This window comes from the organism of the source record quoted next, unplaced genomic scaffold (assembly GCF_019419815.1).
Source record: "Pyrus x bretschneideri cultivar Hongxiangsu unplaced genomic scaffold, Pyrus_bretschneideri_v1 Contig60, whole genome shotgun sequence".
Taxonomy (NCBI): Eukaryota; Viridiplantae; Streptophyta; class Magnoliopsida; order Rosales; family Rosaceae; genus Pyrus; species Pyrus x bretschneideri.
Window position 1 is genome coordinate 1,924,564 of NW_025999799.1, and position 22,398 is coordinate 1,946,961.

The window sequence follows — 22,398 nt, forward strand, 5'->3', positions numbered from 1 at the left end:
TTATAGTTGCTGTTTATGAATTCATGTTTAATCCCAAAGAAAAAAATAAAATAAGTTTTTGTAATATGCTTGAAGGAAGGAATTTAGAATAACATTACAACCCTGAGAGACTTGAGCTTTAAACATTCTTTGGTGAGTATTAATCTGTGATTCTTGTTTTCAAACTCGTTGCATGATCTCATTATTCTTGCTTGGTTGCTAATTAGAAGGCATGTCATCACTTAGTTCCAAATGCTAGAACTTGCATCTATTCCATTCAAAGCATGATATTGATTGCATAATATATATCAAGATGAAGTGTGTAGTGAAGCCATCAACCAAACAGCCAACCCATGCACTATATATTGTAGGTCATAACCCCCATTGAGCCATTGTTAGCCTTTGTTCATTGTTTACCCATATCATCCCTACCTAGCCTAGATTAGGACCACCCATACCCTTGTTCTTGAAGCATAGTAAGCATGACTTAGAGGGAATCCTTTCGATTATGCAAACCAACAAGTGTGGGGGGAATTTTTGTGTGTGTGTTGATATGCCATGAAAAGAAATAAGGCATGAATGAAAATTAAAGAAAGAAAAAAAAAATTCGTGGAAAAAGAAAAAGAAAAGAAAAAGTTGTGAAAAGAAAGAAAAAGAGTTTGAAATATGTGAAAATAAGCTCACATGTTTGTGGTAGTTGAAGAAAGGGTCCAAAACGTTGAATATGGCCCTAAGAGTTGTGTGAATTTTCCCCTTGTGTGTCTAAGTGAGTTTCTGCAATCATAAGTGATTCTAAGTGTCAAATTTCATTACTTTGCTTGCTATTGCTTAAAGAACGTTTGTTATCCTTTCCTTTCATTGTTAGCCAATCACCCTTAACCCGTTACAATCCTTATGCTTCAATCTTGATCATTATGTTTTCAATAATGTGGAGTTTGGAATTGATGTAAGCATATGGTGTCCCTGGTTCTCGCATCTAATTAGTAGCATTCCTTTCATGAGATCATATTCATATACATTCCAGAAAAGTGCTTTCCTTGTTATAAACATATGCGAGTGTTTAGTTTCATATTTACATCAATCTTCTCACATATACTTAGTGTAGGGTGTGTAATAAAAAATTCTATGTGAAAATAGAGAGTATCTTGTAAGGAATTAAGTGAATTCTTTAAGGCATGTTACTACACTCAAATGTTGTTTTAAATTGATTAAATGAGAACTAGTAAGTAGTGATTATGATTACGTATGTGCCTAAGCGTAAGGATGACTAAAATCTATGTGAGTAATGATCTTGAACATGTCATGTGCATTAAGAATCCCTGAGACCATTGTTGGAAGGTTTAGGTTTTGTTTTGTTTTTCCGTTTCGCTTGAGGACTAGCAAAAGCTAAGTGTGGGGGAATTTGATAGGAGCATATTTATGCAACTTAGTTTGCTTGTTTTCGTGCATTTATGTTATTAGTTCTTAGTTATTTTAGTTCTTTAAGCTTCTTTTGTGTGTTTTCAGGTTCCTAAGACGTATTTGGCGAAAGGATGCATTTTGGAGCCTTTTGGAGCACTTTTGGGCACAAATTGGATAGCTTATGCTTGGAGCAAAAGGAATGGACGAAATTGAAGAGTTGATGTCGCAAGGATTCCTACTACGACAAGGATTCCTACTACGACGAGGATTCCGATTACGAGAAGGTTTCCAAATTGAAGGAGGTTTCCCACTCACATGAGGATTCCTAGTTGGACGAGGATTCCTAATCACACAAGGATTCCTACTTGAAGTAGGAAAATTAAGCCAAAGTTTCCTATTTTGGTTGACCTTTCCTAAATCAAGAACACTCTAAGTTTTAGCAACTAAGATGGCTCCTGAGCACCCTTGGACAACAAACAAAGGTTCTTTGCAACTTTCCCTTCCTTGCCGTGCAAGGAAGGTTGTCTCCCTTGCTTTGTGTAAACTTCCCTATTTTCCATCTGTGTTAGGACCTTTCCATTATTCTAATACCTCTTGCTTTGTGTCTTACCTTTCCCTAAACTATGTGCCGCACCCTTCCCTTGTGTTTCCTGATTTCAATTTCCTATTTCCTAGTTTAATTCACTTTCCTAGTTCTAAAACTTTCCCTAAAGTCCTAATTTCTGATTTCTTGCAAGGAATGGACTTTTCCTTCCTTCTTTTGCACCAATTTCGTACCTTACCTTAAATTCCCTTTCCTTGTTGTGCAAGAGGTTTAATTTCTGACTCCTTGCAAGGCAAGGACATTCCTTACTTGTTTTAAATTCGTGCATTCCCCTTTTCTGACCTTATTTGAACTTTATTCACTTACCTTTTCTATTTAGACTAGGAAATCTGAATCATAACTCAATTAGGTATGTTATTAACTTCCGAAAACACTTATAATCAGCCCTTGGCCGAACCCTAGAGGGGGATTCACCACCAGAACTCGTCCATTCACTCCCACACACATCCATCCATCCCAAAACACCATTCTGCAACCCAGAAACACAATCAGCCATTCCACCTTCTTCCACCATCATTGCCGAGTCCTCCACCACCTTCCAACCATCAAAGACTCATCCACACTCAACCTACATCCCTTGCCGTGCCTCTAAACACCCCAAATCCATTCTACATCATCACAACAACTCAGAAACCATCATCACCCAATATGCCGCAAGCAAGGGAAATGAGACAGATTCACTCAATTGTTTGGCTCTTCATTTTGAGTTGTTGAACAATTTTGGGTGTATTCTATCTTATATTTCAATATCTAATTCATGTGATCTTTGTTTTGCTTTGAGTATGATTGGCTAAATTCGTTTTGGCTAAGGGTGTATTCGAAACCATGAGTATATATGTGAAATAAGTTGATTACTTCCAGTTATCGTTGCATAAGTCGTGAATACAATTTGCTTAACCGTTTGATTTAGAACTTATTCTTGTTTGTTGGTTGACAGTGCACGCTTAATTTGCATGCTTGAATCTGGTGCTAGGGTATAAGTTTGTTTCACCTAATCGTTATGAATTTATATTCGCAAGTAGTGAAGGTCGCTAGTCATGATCGTGTTAAGTAGATTCCTGGCAGGAGTATCATGCTTTTCATAGTTACAAATGCCTTGTCGATGCTTATGATTTCCAAAGAACATAATGATTCTAACTTGTGTCTTTATCATACTGTTCATATAGAGAACTTGTTAGGAATAATTTGGTTGCGATGCATATCCATCTAATTCAATGATTCTAGGGAGATCTGAAGGTTAATTTAAGCGGACCTAATTAACTTGGAGTGTTAAGATTCATAACTTATTGAATTGATAACTGGAAATTGATTTACGTTGCATATATTTCATGTGTGGAGAAGAACCCCTTAGCTATTCCATCATCCATTGGTTCATCATAAATTGTCTTACAATCTGTTTTTCTTTACAATTTGTCCATTAAATTTAATTTCGCTCAAACACAATCCCCCCATATTTTGTTAAGTCTTAGTCATTATAATATGTCTTATTTTGTGTTTTTAAGTATTTTGAGTCACAAGCAATTTCAAATTCGTCCAAATCAAGTTTTAGTTTCTATTTGAGTCAATTTGATTGTTTTAGGCAATTTTGAGTCATAGTAATCTAGTTAGAGTCTTTAAGTTTAGTTTTTGTGTTTTTAAGTCAATTTATATTAGATTAGCACCCCTAGTTAATCCCCGGTTAGAACGATCCCTACTTACATCATTACTACAATTGTCACAAATAGGGTTTAATTTGTGTGTCACATTCGTAACGCATTAGGATTCCTCTTGTGATTAGGAATCCTAACACCTTTAGGTCTTCAATTTCGTCCATTCCTTCTGCTCCAAGCATAGGCTATCCATTCCAAGTCCAATTTTGCTCCAAAATGCACCTTTTTGCTTCCTTAGCCATATGAACCTAAAAACACACGAAAATAGCTTAAACTACTAAAACAACTATGAACTAACAACATAAATATACGAAAACAAGCTAACTAAGTCGCCTAAATGTGCTCCTATCAAATTTCCCCACACTTATGTCATATCCCGGCCCGGGACGGATCACTTCCCGGACCCGACTCCACTACCGTAGCACGATATTGTCCGCTTTGGGCTTACCATTCCCTCACGGTTTTGTTTTTGGGAAATCACGAGCAACTTCCCAGTGGGTCACCCATCATGGGATTGCTCTAGCCCCCTTCTCGCTTAACTTCGGAGTTCCTACGGAACCCGAAGCCAGTGAGCTCCCAAAAGGCCTCGTGCTAGGTAGGGATGGGAATATACATTTAAGGATCACTCCCCTAGGCGATGTGGGATGTCACAACTTAGCTTTTGCTAGTCCTCGAGCAAAACAAAATAAAAGAAACAACAAACAAAACAAAACACATTCTAAACCTTCCAACATGTACCTCAGGGATTTCCAACGAACATGACACATTAAAGAACATCATTCCCATGGTTTTTGGCTTTCTTTACACTTTAGCAAACACTTGACCATAGTTACCACTTACTAGTTCACATTTAATCAATTAAAACAACATTTTGAATGAAGTAACATGCCTTAGAGAATTCCCTCAATTCCTCACTAGAATGCTCTCTATTTTCACAAATTTTCTAACTGCACACCCTACACTAGGTATATGTGAGAAGATTGATGCGAAATATATAAGCACACAAATTAAAACCCTCTTTTGACAATTGTAGTATATGTATAAGTAGGGATCGTTCTAAACCGGGGATTAGGAGGGATTGCTAAATCACTTGGAAACTGACTCAAAAACGTAAAACAAAGGTTAAAACACTAAACTAGACTCAAAGAATGCAAAACTAAACAATAAAAACACTAAAACAAACCAAAAGACTCAAAACTGCCCCAAAACACTCAAAACTGCCTTAAAAACACTTTCTGGGCAATTTTGAGCACTTTCACTAATTTGGACGAATTTGGGTAATTACTTGAATCAAAACACTTAGAAACACAAACTAAGACACTTTCTAACTAAATTAGACACTAAAGGAAAGGGGGATTTAGTTTTTGACGAAATTAAATAAAATGCACAGATTGTAATTAAAACAGATTGTAAAGATGAATTTGATGAAAGTATGGATGGAATGCTAGCTAGAAGGTTCTTCTCCACACATGTCACACTTGCATACAAGATGATTTTTAGTTGGTCTTTCGATGAATTATGAAACTCAACACTCCGGGTTAATTAGGTCCGCTTAAATTAACCTTCAAGTTTTCCTTAAGTTAATGAATTGGATGGGACAGCGCATACACAATTCAAAACATTCTCCAAAAGTCCTTTACGTGAAAAGCACAATAAAGATACAATCAAAGATCACTAAGCAACATGAAAACTATAAGTGTTGACGAGGCATTCGTTACTATGATGAGCATGAAACTAGTGCCAAGAATTCATTTAACGCGATTGTTTATAAGCAACCTCCACTACTTGTGAATATAAGTTTGTAACTATTAGGTGAAACTCACTTATATTCTAGCATCATATTCATGCATGAAAATTAAGCGTGCACTCTCAATAAACATACACAAATAAGTTATCAATCAAGCAGTTAAACGAATTGAATCCAAAACTCATGAAATTCCAACCAAAGGTAATCAATTCATATTGCAAGCATAAACATAGTTTCGAATCACCCCCTAGCTAACTAGGTATTTAGCCTCTCATGTTCACAGAAAGAGAAATAAAATTGAAATTAAACATAAAGAACAAAAGATTGATTACACCTAGAACGCCCAACGAATCCACTTGAATTTCTGCGCGTTTAAGCTCCTCTTTCTCCTTTCTTCTTGTTGCGGCAGAGAGGTTTTATGGTGTTTTTGGATGGTTTTCTGGGTTATAGATGGGTTTAGGGTGATATGGTGGTGCGGCAAGGAGGTGGGAAGGTGTATGGAGGTGTGGATGGTGGCTGGAATGGAGGGAGTGGCTGCGACAAGGTTGGGAAGTGGCTGGAATGGAGGGAATAGGCTGCGGCAGAGAAGAATAAATGGGATGGTGGCTGCGGCTTAGGGTTTTTTGAATGAATGGCTGAATTATAATTTTTCTAGGGTGCGGCATTAGATGTAGAATATATAGGGTTTCAGAAAATAAAACCCTAAGTTATTTTTGTTAATTAAAATTAAGTTAAAAGCTTCTAGAATTAGGAAATAAAATCAGAAATTAAAAGGGACATGGCTACAAGGTGCGGCTAGGGTTTAGTTTAGGAAGGGAAATAGGGTTTAAGTGCATAACTTTGGACCTAAATACCCCCCCTTGCACGGCAAGGGAAGGAAAGAAGGGGAAAGGCACGGCAAGGGCTTTAAAGTGGGCTAGGGCCTTTGTTTTGCGTCCTAAAGTGCATACAAGGCCTTCAAAGTGGCTAGAAAATACGGACGTTTAAGATTAGGAAAGGTTACCAAAACGGGAAACCTAGGGTTAACTTTCCTACTTCAAGTAGGAAACCTTGTTTGAGTAGGAATCCTCGTTGGAGTAGGAATTCATCGTTTCTTCAAGTCTTCAACTCATTCATTCCTCTTTTGCTCCAAAAGGCTCCAATTTGCATCTTCTTGCACACTTTGGCTTTATAATCTGAAAATGCACAAAAGTGACTTTAAACACTAAAATAGCTAAGGAAACACAACATAAATGCACGAGAACAAGCTAATTAAGTCGCATGAATATGCTCCTATCAAAGATTGATTCAAACATGAAGACTAACACTCACATATTTTATAACAAAGAAAGCAATTTCTGGATTTATGATAATGACATGAATATGATCTCATGAATGGAATGCTACTACTTAGAACGAGAACCAGTGATTCCATATGCTCATACCAAATTCAAACTCCACATATTGAACACATAACATCAAGATAGAAGTTGAGGGTTGTAACAAGGCTAAGGGTATTGGCTAACAAAGAAAGGTAAATGATAAACAAAGGTTCTTAAAGCAATAGGAAGCAAAGTAATGAAATTGACACTTAAACTCACTTTTGATGGCAGAAATGAACTTTTAAACACGAGGGAAGACTCATGCAACACTTAGGGTCAAATTCAAACTTTTGGACCCTTCCTTCAATGACCAACACTTGTGAGATCATTCTCACTTATTTTTTCAACTCTTTTTCTTTCTTTGCACCACTTTTCTATTTTTTTCAACTCTTTTTCTTTCTTTGCCGTGCCCTCTTATCTTCCCCCACACTTGTTTTCTACAATATGTTAATCAAAAGGAATTCATTCTAAGTCACGCTTCACTATCCTTTAAGAACAAGGGTATGGAAAGTCCTAATCTAGGCTAGGTAAGGATGATGTAGTTAACAAAGAAAATAGGCTTGAAAAGGCTCAAAAGGGGTAATCCTACAATACATATGCAAGAGGGTTAGGCTTTTTGGTTTGGCTTAACTAAACAACTTCATCTTATTGTATGTTATGCAATCAATATCATGCTTTGAATGAAATGGGCATGAGTTCTAGTATTTGGAACTATAATGAAATGCATTCCAAGTAGCAACCAAGCAAAGAATGATGAGATCATGCAACGACTTTAGAAAACAAGAAATCACAGATTTATACTCTCCAAAGAACGTTATAGGCTCAAGTCTCTCATGGATGTAGCGTTAGTTTGAGATCCTTCCTTCAAGCATGTTACAAAAACTGATTTTCTCTTTGTGATTACATGTGAATTCATAAGCTATAACCATAACTAAGCATAAACCAAAGCGTAAATCAAACTTCCATCCATGTTTACAACATTCTTTAATAGTCATGCAATTAAAAACCAAATCCTCATCATTGTGTTGGAAGGTACCCTAAGACACAAACGAGCACACAAAAACAACTTTAAAACAACTCTTTTTTTTATTTTGGGTTTTTCAAAACTCTTTTGCAATCTTTTTGTAAATTTTCGGATTTTCTGAATCAAACACATGAAAACACTTCAAAAACACACTAAAAACACTTAAAAACAGTGAGAAACAACATTATAAGTGATAGGTGATAAAATCCCACGAAAATCATGCAAAATCATGCAAAAACAACTTGTTTACCCCCCCCCCCCCCCCCCCCACACTTAAATCAAACATTGTCCTCAATGTTTCAAACAAAGACTCACATTCAAACAACATAAACTAACTAGCATGATGAAATAAAAGCAATAAAGAGAGAGATAGAGAGGTAGGAACGCAAATCTGATTGTTTGGAATGAATTGTTGAATTGCCCAAATCCTCTCTAGTTGAATGCATGGGTTGCCTCCCAAGAAGCGCTTGCTTTAACATCGTGCAGCCGGACGAACATTCTTCTTAGCATCAATTGGACCTCATGGCATGGAGGGTGACATCCTCCACAACCTGCCCTTTTACACTTGCATAATATGGCTTCAAATGATGCCCATTCACCTTGAATTCTTGGTCATTCCTCAAGCTTTGGATTTGAACTGCACCATATGGAAAAAGATGAGTAACAACAAATGGCCCAATCCACTTAGAATGTAACTTACCAGGAAATAAATGAAGGCGAGAATTAAAAAGTAAAACTTTTTGCCCTATGGAGAATGTTTTGCTTCGGATCATCTTGTCATGGAAAGCCTTGGTCTTTTCCTTGTAAATGCAAGCATTTTCATATGCTTCAAGCCTAATCTCCTCAAGTTCATTCAATTGCAACTTCCTATGAATTCCAGCCGCATCTATGTCCATGTTGAATGTCTTGATCGCCCAATGAGCCTTGTGTTCTAACTCCACGGGGAGATGGCATGGCTTGCCATAGACTAGCCGAAAAGGTGACATCCCTATGGGTGTTTTGTATGCCATTCGATAAGCCCACAATGCATCCACCAAACGCAAGCTCCAATCTTTTCTTGATGGCCCAACGGTTTTCTCCAAGATTTGCTTGATTTCTCTATTAGATACCTTGGCTCGGCCATTGGTTTGAGGATGATAAGGTGTTGAAACCTTATGTGTGACTTGATACTTCTTGAGCAATGCCTTAATGGTACAATTGCAAAAATGTGACCCTCCATCACTAATAAGCACTCTAGGCATCCCAAATCTAGCAAAGATGTTAGTTTTGATAAAATCTGCAACAACTCTTGAATCATTAGTACGGGTGGCCTTGGCTTCCACCCATTTTGAGACATAATCAACTGCAAGCAAAATATAAGTGAAACCAAACGAAGAAGGAAAATGACCCATGAAATCAATGCCCCAAACATAAAAAATTTCAACATTAAAGATGGGTGTTTGCGGCATTTGGTCCCTTGCACCTATAGTTCCCATGCATTGACAACGATCACAAGTTAAACAAAAAGTTCTAGCATCTTTAAAGATTGTAGGCCAATAAAAACCACATTCTAACACCTTAAAGGCAGTGCGTTGTGTGCCAAAGTGCCCTCCACATGCATAAGTGTGACAAAAGGTTATATTTGAATTAAATTCACAATCATGCACACAACGACGAACAATCTGATGCGCACAAAATTTCCACAAATATGGGTCATCCCATACATAAAACCGTGCCTCCTTCTTAAGTTTATCACATTGGTGCTTGGTTATGGTGTTTGGAACATGTTTTGACACCCAAAAGTTCACCAAATCGGCATATCAAGGTTCACTTACCTTAATGGACAACAATTGCTCATCAGGGAATTCCTTCAAGAATTTGGCATATTTGGCCACTTGCTTTATGGCATCTAGGAGCGGGATATTGACTTGAACTTTCCTAAATGTCTCAAGAATGTCTTTCTCATGCTCCTCCTTCTTTGTTTGCAAGAATCTGTGAGGAAAAGGGACATTGGGTGGAACGGGGTTATAACTAATCGAATTTGAACCCAACTTACCTCTAGTGGCCGAATTGGATGAATTGGATGCATTAGGGTCCCTAGGTGGTTGCGACAAGGGTGTTTCTACCCTTGTCGTGGCCTTGCTTGACTCCTCCTCCAATTGCAGCTTCCCCTCTTCATTAGGACCTGTTTTGGATGGCTTGGATGTAGTGCCAACTTCTTTTCCACTTCTTAAGGTGATTGCTTTGGCAGATTCGAAGGGTCCCTTTGGATTGATAATGGTTGAGCTTGAGAGCTTGCCTTGGTCTCGGAATTGCCCTACAAACTCCGCAATCTGCCCAATTTGCTTCTCCAAGTGGTGTCCACCCTTTTGTCTTGGTTTTGCATTGCTTTTTCTTGATTTTTCAATGCTTTGTTTCAATTCTCTTGCCCCTGAGACAAATTGGTAAGTAACTTAAGAAGTGTAGCATTGTCCAAAAATGTACCTTGATTGTTTTGGGCAGATTGGGATTGGTTTGGATTAGTGCCGCAAGGTTTGGTGTGGAACCCCAGGGGTTGTTGCCTAAAGCCTCCTTGTTGTTGAGGTTGTTGGGGCTCCCTCAACTTAAAGTTTGGATGGTCTCTCCAACCCGAATTGTATGTGTTGGAAAATGGATCATTCCTTGGCTGATTTTGGCTTGGAAATCCAATGGCATTTGCACTCTCCCATCCCCCATTCTCAATCAATTGAGGGCACTTTTCCAAAGGGTGTCCTTGGATCGAACATACACCACATACAATTGGTCCATGTATCTTCTTTCCTTTGGCCATCTGAGACACAATAGAAGTAAGATTAGCTAATTGAGTTGGAATGTCGGATTGAGAACTTACCTCATGCACTTGTTGCCGTGGGCGGTCCGTTTGCCCAATTCCTTCATATTGTTGTGCATTGAGAGCACAGTTCGCAATTAGGTTCTTGGTTGCCATGGGAGTTTTGTCCACCAACGCACCTCCCGCCGAGGCATCAAGCATCTGCCTTTCAATGGGAAGAAGGCCTTCATAGAAGTATTGAAGTAGAAGCTCCTCCTTCATTTGATGTTGAGGACATGATGCAACAAGGGCTTTAAAACACTCATAGCACATCGAAAAAGACTCCCCTTGACTTTGTTGGATTCCGCTAATTTTCTTCCTCAAGAGAATGACTCTTGAAGTAGGAAAGAACTTCTCAAGAAACGCCCTCTTCATGCTCTCCCAATAAGTGACCGTTTCGGGTGCTAGCTCGTATAACCAATCCTTGGCCTTTTCCAATAGTGAGAATGGAAATGCCTTCATCTTCAAAATACTACTATCAACATTGATTAGAGTCATGCTTGAACACACCACCTCGAACTCCTTTAAATGCTTGTTGGGATCCTCCATGGACAGTCCATGGAACTTTGGAATGTGGTGCAATAAACTTGACTTCAATTCAAATTCGTCAGTTTTATCTTGAGCCGCCCTTGGGTATTGGATGCATAATGGTGCGGCATTGTCCATTTCCGAGGCGGAAAGCTCCTTGATTGTACGGTTGTCCGCTGCCATGACTTGGACCTGATGTGAAAATTAACTTAACACACAAATTAACCCTCTTTTGACAATTGTAGCATATAAATAAGTAGGGATTGTTCTTACACCGGGGATTAGGAGGGATTGCTAAACACTTTAAACTGACTCAAATAGATAAAACTAACCTTTAAAACACTTAACTCAACTTAAAAAGACTCAAAATAAGCTAATAACACTCAAAACTGCCTAAAAACACAAACTGGGCAGTTTTGAGCCTAAACACAAACTTGGACGAAAATTGGTTCTAACTTGACTTAAAACTCTTAAAGACACAATCTAAAACATATTTGAACCAATTAGACACTCTAAGACAATTGGAGATTTGGTTTTGGACAAAAATCAAACAAACAAAACAATAATTTAAACTAGGCAGATTTGGACGAATTTGATGGAATTAAGTGGATGGTGAGATCGCTAGGAGGTTTTTCTCCACACATGGCATACTTGCATACAACACAATCTCCAGTTGCTTATTCAATGAAGTATGAACCTCAACACCCCAAGTTAATTAGGTACGCTTAAATTAACTCTCAGATTTCCCTTAGGTTATTGAATTGAATGGAGCGCATTGCAATCAAATTATTCCTTAAAAGTTCTCTATATGAAAGCGCATAATAGAAAAACAATCAAAGATCATTAGGTTATATGGAAATCATAGGTGTTGATGAGGCATTCATAACTATGAAAGCGCATGATACTTATGCGAAGAATTTACTTAACATGATTGTGACCAACAATCTTAACTGCTCATGAATATAAATTCCCAACGATTAGGTGAAGTTTCCTTATACCGTAGCATCAGATTTATGCATGCAAATCAAGTGTGCACTCTCAATTCATATACACAAACAAGTTTTAATTAAAACAGATAAGTAAATTGAATTCACCATTCATGAAATCACAACTGAAAGTAATCAAATCATCATGCAAATATAACCATGGTTTCGAAATTCCCCCTAGCCAAAAGGGGATTAGCTCCTCATGCTTGCAAAACAAAGATTATTGAATTTAAACATTGAATTCATAAGAAAGATTACACCTAAACGTTTCAGCAATTCCAGGATGAATGACATGCACGGCTAGGCTCCCCTTCCTCCTGCTTGCTGCGGCATTTGGTGTGTGTGGTGGATTTGTGGGTTTTGAATGGTGTGCTCTTGTTTAGAGGGGTGGAAGATGGCTGATTATGGTGGTAGGGGTACGGCAGATGTGTATGGAGGTGTATGGAGGTTGAAGAATGGAGGCTAGGGGTTGCGGCACAAGGTTTCTGAATAGCATAAAGGGTGGTATGATATTTTGGCTCATTTTGTGTTTATATAGTCCTAGGGTTAAGTAGATTAGGGTACTTAACAAATTTAGTGGACTAAGGCCCTAGGGTTCGGCTATCGGTGATCAAATCCACATAGGAGGGGGTTTGGCCCACTTAGTTTCCTATAAGGCTTGTGTAACCCAAATCCAAAAGGGATTAGGCCCTAGAAATCAGAATCCACTGGGAATTAGGCCTAGGAAGGTGCGGCACAAGTGAGGGAAAGGGTGGAATGGCTTGCAAGGCAAGGCAAGGCCTTCTAGAAGGGTTTGATGCGCCACCTTTCTAGGGTTTCTAGAAAGAATGAGTTTTGTGGCTGATTTGGGCCTTCTAGAAAAGGATGCTTCTAGAAATAGGTTCTAGAATTATCTATTTAGGGCCCCTTGCAACTAGGATTAAGACATGATAAGGTTTGGATAGGATAAGATGAGATAAGGTTTGGATAATGTTTTGGATAATGTTGGATAAGGTTTTGGATAGGGTTTCCTCTTTTGAGCTACTTCCTTATCCACTTTGTCTTTAGCTTAGTTCCTTCCTCTTCTTATCACATTTCTAGCCTCTTGAAGTCCAAATTCGTCCATCCATGTTGGCCCATATGCAAGCTATCCACATAGTGTCCAAAATTGCTCCAAAATGCACCAAAATGCACTTTCTTGGTACTTTAACCCATAGGACCTACAAACACACGAAATTGAGTTGTAATACGACATTAACTAAGAAATAATAGCACAAATGCACAAGAATAAGCTAGCTAAGTCGCCTAAATATGCTCCTATCAGGACCTCTTCTTCCTCTCTTGCCACGGGCTCCTCTATCTCCTCAAAATTAGAAGCCGAACTAGAACTTGATGGGTGAATTTCCGGGTCCTTCTTCTTTCTTCTCAAAGTGCTTAGAAGCCGAACTAGAACTTGATGGGTGAATTTCTGGGTCCTTCTTCTTTCTTCTCAAAGTGCGCTCAAAATCGTCGTCAAAATCCAAGATGTTTGCACGAATAGGTTGAGAACTATGAGTCATAAATGATAGGAGCATATTTAGGCGACTTAGTTGGATTGTTTTCGTACATTTATGTGGTTAGTTCATAGTTATTTTAGTGGTTTAAGCTATTTTCGTGTGTTTTTAGGTTCATATGGCTAAGGAAGCAAAAGGTGCATTTTGGAGCAAAATTGGCTTGGAATGGATAGCATATGCTTGGAGCAAAAGGAATGGACGAAATTGAAGACTTAAAGATGTTAGGATTCCTAATCAAAGAAGGATTCCTAGTCAAAGAAGGATTCCTAATGAAAGTAGGAAAGTTAAGCCAAGGTTTCCTATTTTGGTTTAACCTTTCCTAATCCTAAATATCCCTAAGTTCCAGCAACTTTGAAGGTACCTTATGTATTTTCGGACACAAACTAAAGATTCCTTGCACTATCCTAGTCCTTGCTGCATATATCCTTACCCTTTTCTTCCAAAATCTACCATATATCTTCTTTCCCCTTTTCTCAAAGTTGTGCTGCACCTTTTCCTTCCCTTTTTCAATTGGGATTCTGATTTGGACCCTTTTCTTGGAGGATTTGGAGTCTTAAAACCTTCCCAAATTAATTAATTAAGGCCTTAACCTTTCTCCCTCTATATATACATAATCTGCCGCACATATTAGGCTCTCTAGACATCCGTACACATCCATTCGAATTATTCCTCATTCTCCCCATTCATTCAGCCATCATCCACCCTCTACCACCATACAACTATCCATCCATGACCATAATTCATACCCAAACACCCTTGTGCAGCAACAAAGAAGGAGAAAGAAGAGAGGAGAAGCCTTGGACGTTTTGGCCATTCAAACTTGGATTGTTGGAGCGTTTCTAGGTGTATTCAATCTTTGTTTTCAATGTTTAATTTATATTCTATTTGTTTTGTTGTAAACATGAGGAACTAATTTTGTTTTGGCTAGAGGAGACTTTGAAACCATGATTATATTTGCAATATGAATTGATTAATTTCAGTTGTGATTTCATAAATTGTGAATGCAATTTACTTAACCGTTTGATGGATAACTTATTCTTGTTTGTTGATTAAGGGTGCACACTTAATTTGCATGCTTAAATTTGGTGCTAGAATATAAGGGAGTATTACATAATCGTCACAAACTTATATTCACAAGTAGTTAAGGTTGTTTTCACAATCATGTTAAGTAAATTCCTAGCATGAGTATCATGATGTCATAGTTACAAGTGCTTTATCAATGCTTATGATTTTCATAGAACGTAATGATCTTTGATTGTATCTCTATTATGATGTCATGTAAGGAACTTTTGAAGAATCCTTTGGGTTGTCGTATGATGTCATCCAATCCAATAACTAAAGGAAAATCTGAGGGTTAATTAGTGATGTCACGGTTAATCTGGGGTGTTGAGGTTCATGGTTTATCGAAAAAGCAACTGGAAATCAATTTGTGTTCGAATGTATCATGTGTGAAAAAGTATCCTCTGGCTATCTAATCATCCATCGTTTTTCCCATATTCGTCCAAATCGTATTTTAGTCTTTTAGTTACTTGTTTTTATCTTAAATTCGTCAAAAACCCAATCCCCTTTATTTAGTTGTGTCAAATTTGTCCTAATTAGTGTTTTTGAGTGTTTTGAGTCAAAACCAATTCTATTTTCGTCCAAATTGAGTCCTAGAGTCTAGTTTGAGTCTTTTTTTATTGTTTTGTGTTGTTTTGAGTCTTTTGAGTTTGTTTAAGTGTTTTGAAGCGTATTTTTGTATCTTTGAGTCAGTTTTCATTAGATTAGCAATCCCTCATAATCCCCAGCCTAGAACGATCCCTACTTATATCTATACTACAATTGTCAAAAAGAGGGTTTAATTTGTGTGCTATTATATATCACATCAAATTTTTGGCGCCGTTGCCGGGGATTAGCAACTTTGCTAATCCCCCGTTGTTTCCCTTTGTTTCAGTTATGTATTTTAGTTTTAGTTTTTGATTTGTGTTTTGTTTTATTTTGTTGATTTTAGGTACTAGAGAAGCACGATATGGCTCTTGATAATGCTTCTCTTTTGTCACAGCTCATGGAAAGGTCCCAAATGCAAAGAGTTGGTACATTTGATCATAATCAATCAAGGAACGACGTGTTTTCCAATACTTACAATTCGGATTGGAGTGATCATTCAAACTCTATGTGGTGGGAACCTCAAAATGTTCAACAAGAAGGATATTGGCAGCCATATGAGGAGTTCTATTCAAGACCTATGCACCCCCCACAACCTCATATACAATATGCCCAACCAAACTCAGGTTCATCAACAGATTATAATCAAATTCTTAATGAATTAATTTCTTTGGTGCAGGGCTCACAAAATCAAGCGAAGGAGGCTCAACAAGGAGAATATTGGCAACCATATGAGGAGTTTTATACAACACCTATACAGCCACCACAATCTGCCCAAACAAATTTAGGTATGTCTTTGTATAATGATACACTTCTTAAGTTACTTACCAATTTGTCTCAGGGGCAAGAGAATCAAAACAAAGCAATGCAAAATCAAGAAAAAGCAATGCAAAACCAAGACAAAAGGGTGGACCACTTGGAGAAGCAAATTGGGCAGATTGCAGAGTTTGTAGGGCAATTCCGAGACCAAGGCAAGCTCCCTAGTTCAACCACTATCAATCCAAAGGGAGGGTTCAAATCTGCCAAAGCAATCACCTTGAGGAGTGGAAAAGAAGTTGGCATTAATCCAAAACCTTCCACAACAAGTCCAAATGTAGATGAGAGGCTGCAATTGGAAGAGGAGTTAAGCAATGCCACGACAAGGGTAGAAACACCCTTGCCGCAACCACCTAGGGACCCTAATGCATCCAATTCATCCAATTCGGCCACTAGAGGTAAGTTGGGTTCAAATTCAATTAATTCTAACCCCATTCCACCCAATGTCCCTATTTCTTGCAGGTTCATAATTTCCAAGGAAAAAGAAACTGAAAAAGACATCTTGGAAGCCCTTCCAAAGGTGAAAAGTAGGGAATATCAAGAATTCATCAAAGAGGATGTTCTTGAGACAAACAATCCCAAACAAGTTGAATTTTATGACACAGGACAACGAATAATCCTCACACCAAATCTGTCCAAGTACAAAGTTCCTGAAACGTTCAAAGAAGATGTGTTTATCCTTGAGTTCTTGATGGAGGACATAGGTAAGCCATCTCCTCCAATTTCAATTTCGTTTTATACTAACAGGTTTTTGATGATTCAGGCACCCAATCTTGAATTTAAACCATTATCGAATCATTTCAAGTATCACCTTCCATTGAAAGATCAATTCCATGCCGTGGGTTCCAATTGATGCTAAGAAGAGAGTTCGTCCGGCTGCAAGACGTTAAAGCAAGCGCTTCTTGGGAGGCAACCCAGGCATTCAACTAGAGAGGACTTAGGCAATCCAACAATTCATTCAACTAAATCAAATTTGCGTTCCTAAACTTCTCTCTCTATTGTTTTTATTTCGTCATGTTAGTTAGTTTATGTTGTTTGTTTGAATGTGAGTCTTTGTTTGAAACATTGAGGACAATGTTTGATTTAAGTGTTTGGGGGGGGGGGGGGGGGGGGGGGAGTAAACAAGTTGTTTTTGCATGATTTTCGTGGGATTTTATCACCTATCACTTCTAATGTTGTTTCTCACTGTTTTTAAGTGTTTTTATGTGTTTGGATCAGAAAATCTGAAAATTTAGAAAAAGATTGCAAAATAGTTTTGAAAAACCCAAAAAGAGTTGTTTTAAAGTTGTTTTTGTGTGTTTGTTTGTGTCCTAGGGTACCTTCCAACACAATGATGAGGATTTGGTTTTAAATTGCATGACTATTAAAGAATGTTGTAAACATGGATGGAAGTTTGATTTACGCTTTGGTTTATGCTTGGTTATAGTTATAGTTTACGAATTCACATGTATTCACAAAGAGAAAATCAGTTTTTGTAACATGCTTGAAGGAAGGAACTCAAACTAAAGCTACATCCCTGAGAGACTTGAGCCTAAAACGTTCTTTGGAGAGTATAATCTGTGATTTCTTGTTTTCTAAAGTCGTTGCATGATCTCATCATTCTTTGCTTGGTTGCTACTTAGAATGCATTTCATCATTAAAGTTCCAAATACTAGAACTCATGGCCATTTCATTTAAAGCATGATATTGATTGCATAGCATACAATAAGATGAAGTTGTTTAGTTAAACCAAAGCCAAAAAGCCTAACCCTTTTGCATATGTATTGTAGGATTACCCCTTTTGAGCCATTTCAAGCCTATTGTCTTTGTTAGCCACATTAACCTTACCTAGCCTAGATTAGGACTTTCCATACCCTTGTTCTTAAAGGATAGTGAAGCATGACTTAGAATGAATTCCTTTTGATCAACATATTGCAGAAAGCAAGTGTGGGGGAAGGTAATAGGGCACGGCAAAGAAGAAAATAAAAGAAAAAACTCGTGGAAAAATTAAAAGAGAAGAGAAAGATGTAAAAAGAAAGAAAAAGAGTTGAAAAATAAGTGAGAATGAACTCACAAGTGTTGGTTGTTGAAGAAAGAGTCCAAAAGTTTGAATTTGACCCTAAATGTTGCATGAATCTTCCCTTGTGTTTAAAAGTTAATTTCTGCCATCAAAAGTGAGTTTAAGTGTCAATTTCATTACTTTGCTTCCTATTGCTTTAAGAACCTTTGTTTTTCTTTACCTTTCTTTGTGAACCAATAACCTTAGCCTCGTTACAACTTTCAACTTCTATCTTGATGTTATGTGTTCAATATGTGGAGTTTGAATTTGGTATGAGCATATGGAATCCCTGTTTCTCATTCTAAGTAGTAGCATTCTATTCATGAGATCATGTACATATCATTGTCATAATTCCAGAAAATGCTTTCTTTGTTATAACATATGTGAGTGTTAGTCTACATGTTTACATCAATCTTCTCACATATACCTAGTGTAGGGAGTGTAGTTAGAAAATCTGTGTGAAAATAGAGAGAATTCTAGCGAGGAATTGAGGGAATTCTCTAAGGCATGTTATTACATTCAAAATGTTGTTTTAATTGATTAAATGTGAACTAGTAAGTGGTAACTATGGTTAAGTGTTTGCTCAAGTGTAAAGAAAGCTAAAAACCATGGGAGTGGTGTTCTTTATGTGTCATGTTCATTGGAAATCCCTGAGGTACATGTTGGAAGGTCTAGAGTTTGTTTTGTTTGTTTTGTTTTGCTCGAGGACTAGCAAAAGCTAAGTGTGGGGGAATTTGATAGGAGCATATTTAGGCGACTTAGTTGGCTTGTTTTCGTACATTTATGTTGTTAGTTCATAGTTATTTTAGTAGTTTAAGCTATTTTCGTGTGTTTTTAGGTTCATATGGCTAAGGAAGCAAAAAGGTGCATTTTGGAGCATTTTGGAGCAAAATTTGGCTTGGAATGGATAGCATATGCTTGGAGCAAAAGAAATGGACGAAATTGAAGACTTAAAGATGTTAGGATTCCTAATCAAAGAAGGATTCCTAATCAAAGAAGGATTCCTAGTCAAAGAAGGATTCCTAATAAAAGTAGGAAAGTTAAGCCAAGGTTTCCTATTTTGGTTTAACCGTTCCTAATCCTAAATATCCCTAAGTTCCAGCAACTTTGAAGGTACCTTATGTATTTTAGGACACAAACTAAAGATTCCTTGCACTATCCTAGTCCTTGCTGCATATATCTGATAGGAGCATGTTTAGGCGACTTAGTTAGCTTGTTTTCGTACATTTATGTTGTTAGTTCATAGTTATTTTAGTAGTTTAAGCTATTTTCATGTGTTTTTAGGTTCATATGTCTAAGGAAGCAAAAAGGTGCATTTTGGAGCATTTTGGAGCAAAATTGGGCTTGGAATGGATAGCATATGCTTGAAGCAAAAGGAATGGACGAAATTGAAGACTTAAAGATGTTAGGATTCCTAATCAAAGTAGGATTCCTAGTCAAAGAAGGTTTCCTAATTGAAGTAGGAAAGTTAAGCCAAGGTTTCCTATTTTGGTTTAACCTTTCCTAATCCTAAATATCCCTAAGTTCCAGCAACATTGAAGGTATCTTATGCATTTTAGGACACAAACCAAAGATTGCTTGCACTATCCTAGTCTATGCCGCACCTGATAGGAGCATATTTAGGCGACTTAGCTGGCTAATTCTTGTGCATTTGTGCTATTATATCTTAGTTAATGTCGTATTACAACTCAATTTCGTGTGTTTGTAGGTCCAAAGGTTTAAAGTACCAAGAAAGTGCATTTTGGTGCATTTTGGGCACTAAGTGGATAGCTTGTATATGGGCCAACATGAATGGACGAATTTGGAGTTCAAAAGGCTAGGAATCTGATAAGAGGATGAAGAAATTAAATTAAAGACAAAGAGGATAAGGAATCAGCTCAAAAGAAGAAACATTATCCAAAAACTTATCCAACCTTATCTTATCCAAACCTTATCTTATCTTATCCTAACCTAATCTTGTTCCACCTTAATCCTAGCTGCAAGTGGACCTAAAAACATGATTTCTAGAAGCCTTATCTAACCCTAAAAGGGTGCCACACCCTTCCCCCTTTTATCTCTTCTAGAAAACCCAAAATCAGCCACAAAACACCTAGTTTCTAGAAGGCCCAATTTTGGACGAATTTCCTAAACCTTTTTCCTTTTGGATTCTAATTTGTTAGGCCTTAATCCTTGTGGATTTGGGTATACAAATCCTTTTATGAAACTAATTGGGCCGAACCCTCTCCTAAGTGGATTTAACTTGCTTGTGACAAACCCTAGGGCCCTAATCCATAAAATCTATTAAGCCTAACCCTAATCTACTTAACCCTAGGACTATATAAACATATTTTCAGCCAAAATTTCGTACACCCCTTTATGCTATTCAGAAACCCTTGTGCCGCACCTCCATTCTCCATTCTAGACCTCCATACACCTCCCTACACATCCATACACATCTGCCGCACCCTTCCCACCATAATCAACCATCCTCCATCCCTCCAAACAAGAACACACCATTCAAAACCCCCAAAACCACCACCCACAACTTCTGCCGCAGCAAGGAAGAGGAAGGGAAGCCTAGCCGTGCATCAAATTCAACCTGGAATTGCTAGAACGTTTAGGTGTAATCTTTCTTGTGTTTTCAATGTTTAATTTCAAGAATCTTTGCTTTGCGAGTATGAGGAACTAATCCCCTTTTGGCTAGGGGGAATTTCGAAACCATGGCTATATTTGCATTATGATTTGATTACTTTCAGTTGTGATTTCATGAATGGCGAATTCAATTTACTTATCTATTTGAACTAAAACTTGTTTATGTATATGAATTGAGAGTGCACGCTTAATTTGCATGCATAAATCTGATGCTAGGGTATAAGGAAACTTCACCTAATCGTTGGGAACTTATATTCATGAGTAGTTAAGATTGTTGGTCACAATCATGTTAAGTAAATTCTTGGCATAAGTATCATGCGCTTTCATAGTTACGAATGCCTCGTCAACACTTATGATTTCCATAGAATCTAATGATCTTTGATTGTTTTTCTATTATGCGCTTTCATATAGAGAACTTTTGAGGAATAATTTGATTGCAATGCGCTAATTCCATTCAATTCAATGACCTAAGGGAAATCTGAGAGTTAATTTAAGCGTACCTAATTAACTTGGGGTGTTGAGGTTCATAATTCATTGAATAAGCAATTGGAGATTGTTTTGTATGCAAGTATGCCATGTGTGGAGAAAAACCTCCTAGCTAGCCCATCATCCACGTAATTCCATCAATTTCGTCCAAATCTGTCTAGTTTAATTTCTTGTTTTGTTTATTTTATTTTCATCCAAAACCAAATCCCCATTTATTTTAGAGTGTCTAATTAGTTAGAATATGTTTTAGATTGTGTTTTCAAGTGTTTTGAGTCAAGTTAGAATCAAATTTCGTCCAATTTTGTGCTGAGAGTCAAATCTGCCCAGTTTGTGTTTTTAGCTTATCTTGAGTCTTGTGAACTTGTTTTGAGTCTTTTAAGTTGAGTTAAGTGTTTTAAAGGTTAGTTTTATCTATTTGAGTCAGTTTAAAGTGTTTAGCAATCCCTCCTAATCCCCGGTTTAAGAACGATCCCTACTTGCTTATATGCTACAATTGTCAAAAGAGGGTTAATTTGTGTGTTAAGTTAATTTTCACATCAGCACCTTTCTTACCCTTTTCTTCCAAATTCTGCCATATATCTTCTTTCCCTTTTATTCTAGTCAATGCCGCAACTTTCCTTCCCTTTTCCATTAGAATTCTGATTTGTTACCCTTTTCTTGGAGGATTTGGAGTCTTAATACATTCCCAAATTAATTAATTAAGGCCTTAACCTTTCTCCCTCTATATATGCATAATCTGCCGCACATATTGGAGACTCTAGACAGCGATACACATCCATTCGAATTATTCCACATTGATGAGTATATTTTATATTATATATTTAACCCTATTCTTAGTATATTTTGATTAATAATTTGGAAGAATTTTGATACTTTGAATTATATTTCCAATATAGGATTTTCGACTTCCTCTGGAGCAAAAGATGGTCAAATGGACGAATTTTGGAGTAATTCCAATTGGAGGACGTTCGTGAGTCACTTAGCTTGATCGTGTCAAAATATCAGATTTTTCTACCAAGCGAATATTTTCTGGTAATAAAATAAATGAGCAATGTGCAGTGCTGGAATAGTGACGTTTCGGGCTTGAATTGCATTTTTGGAGCCCAAGATGACCTCGGATGGGTTTGTGGCCTTCTGGAGATGTG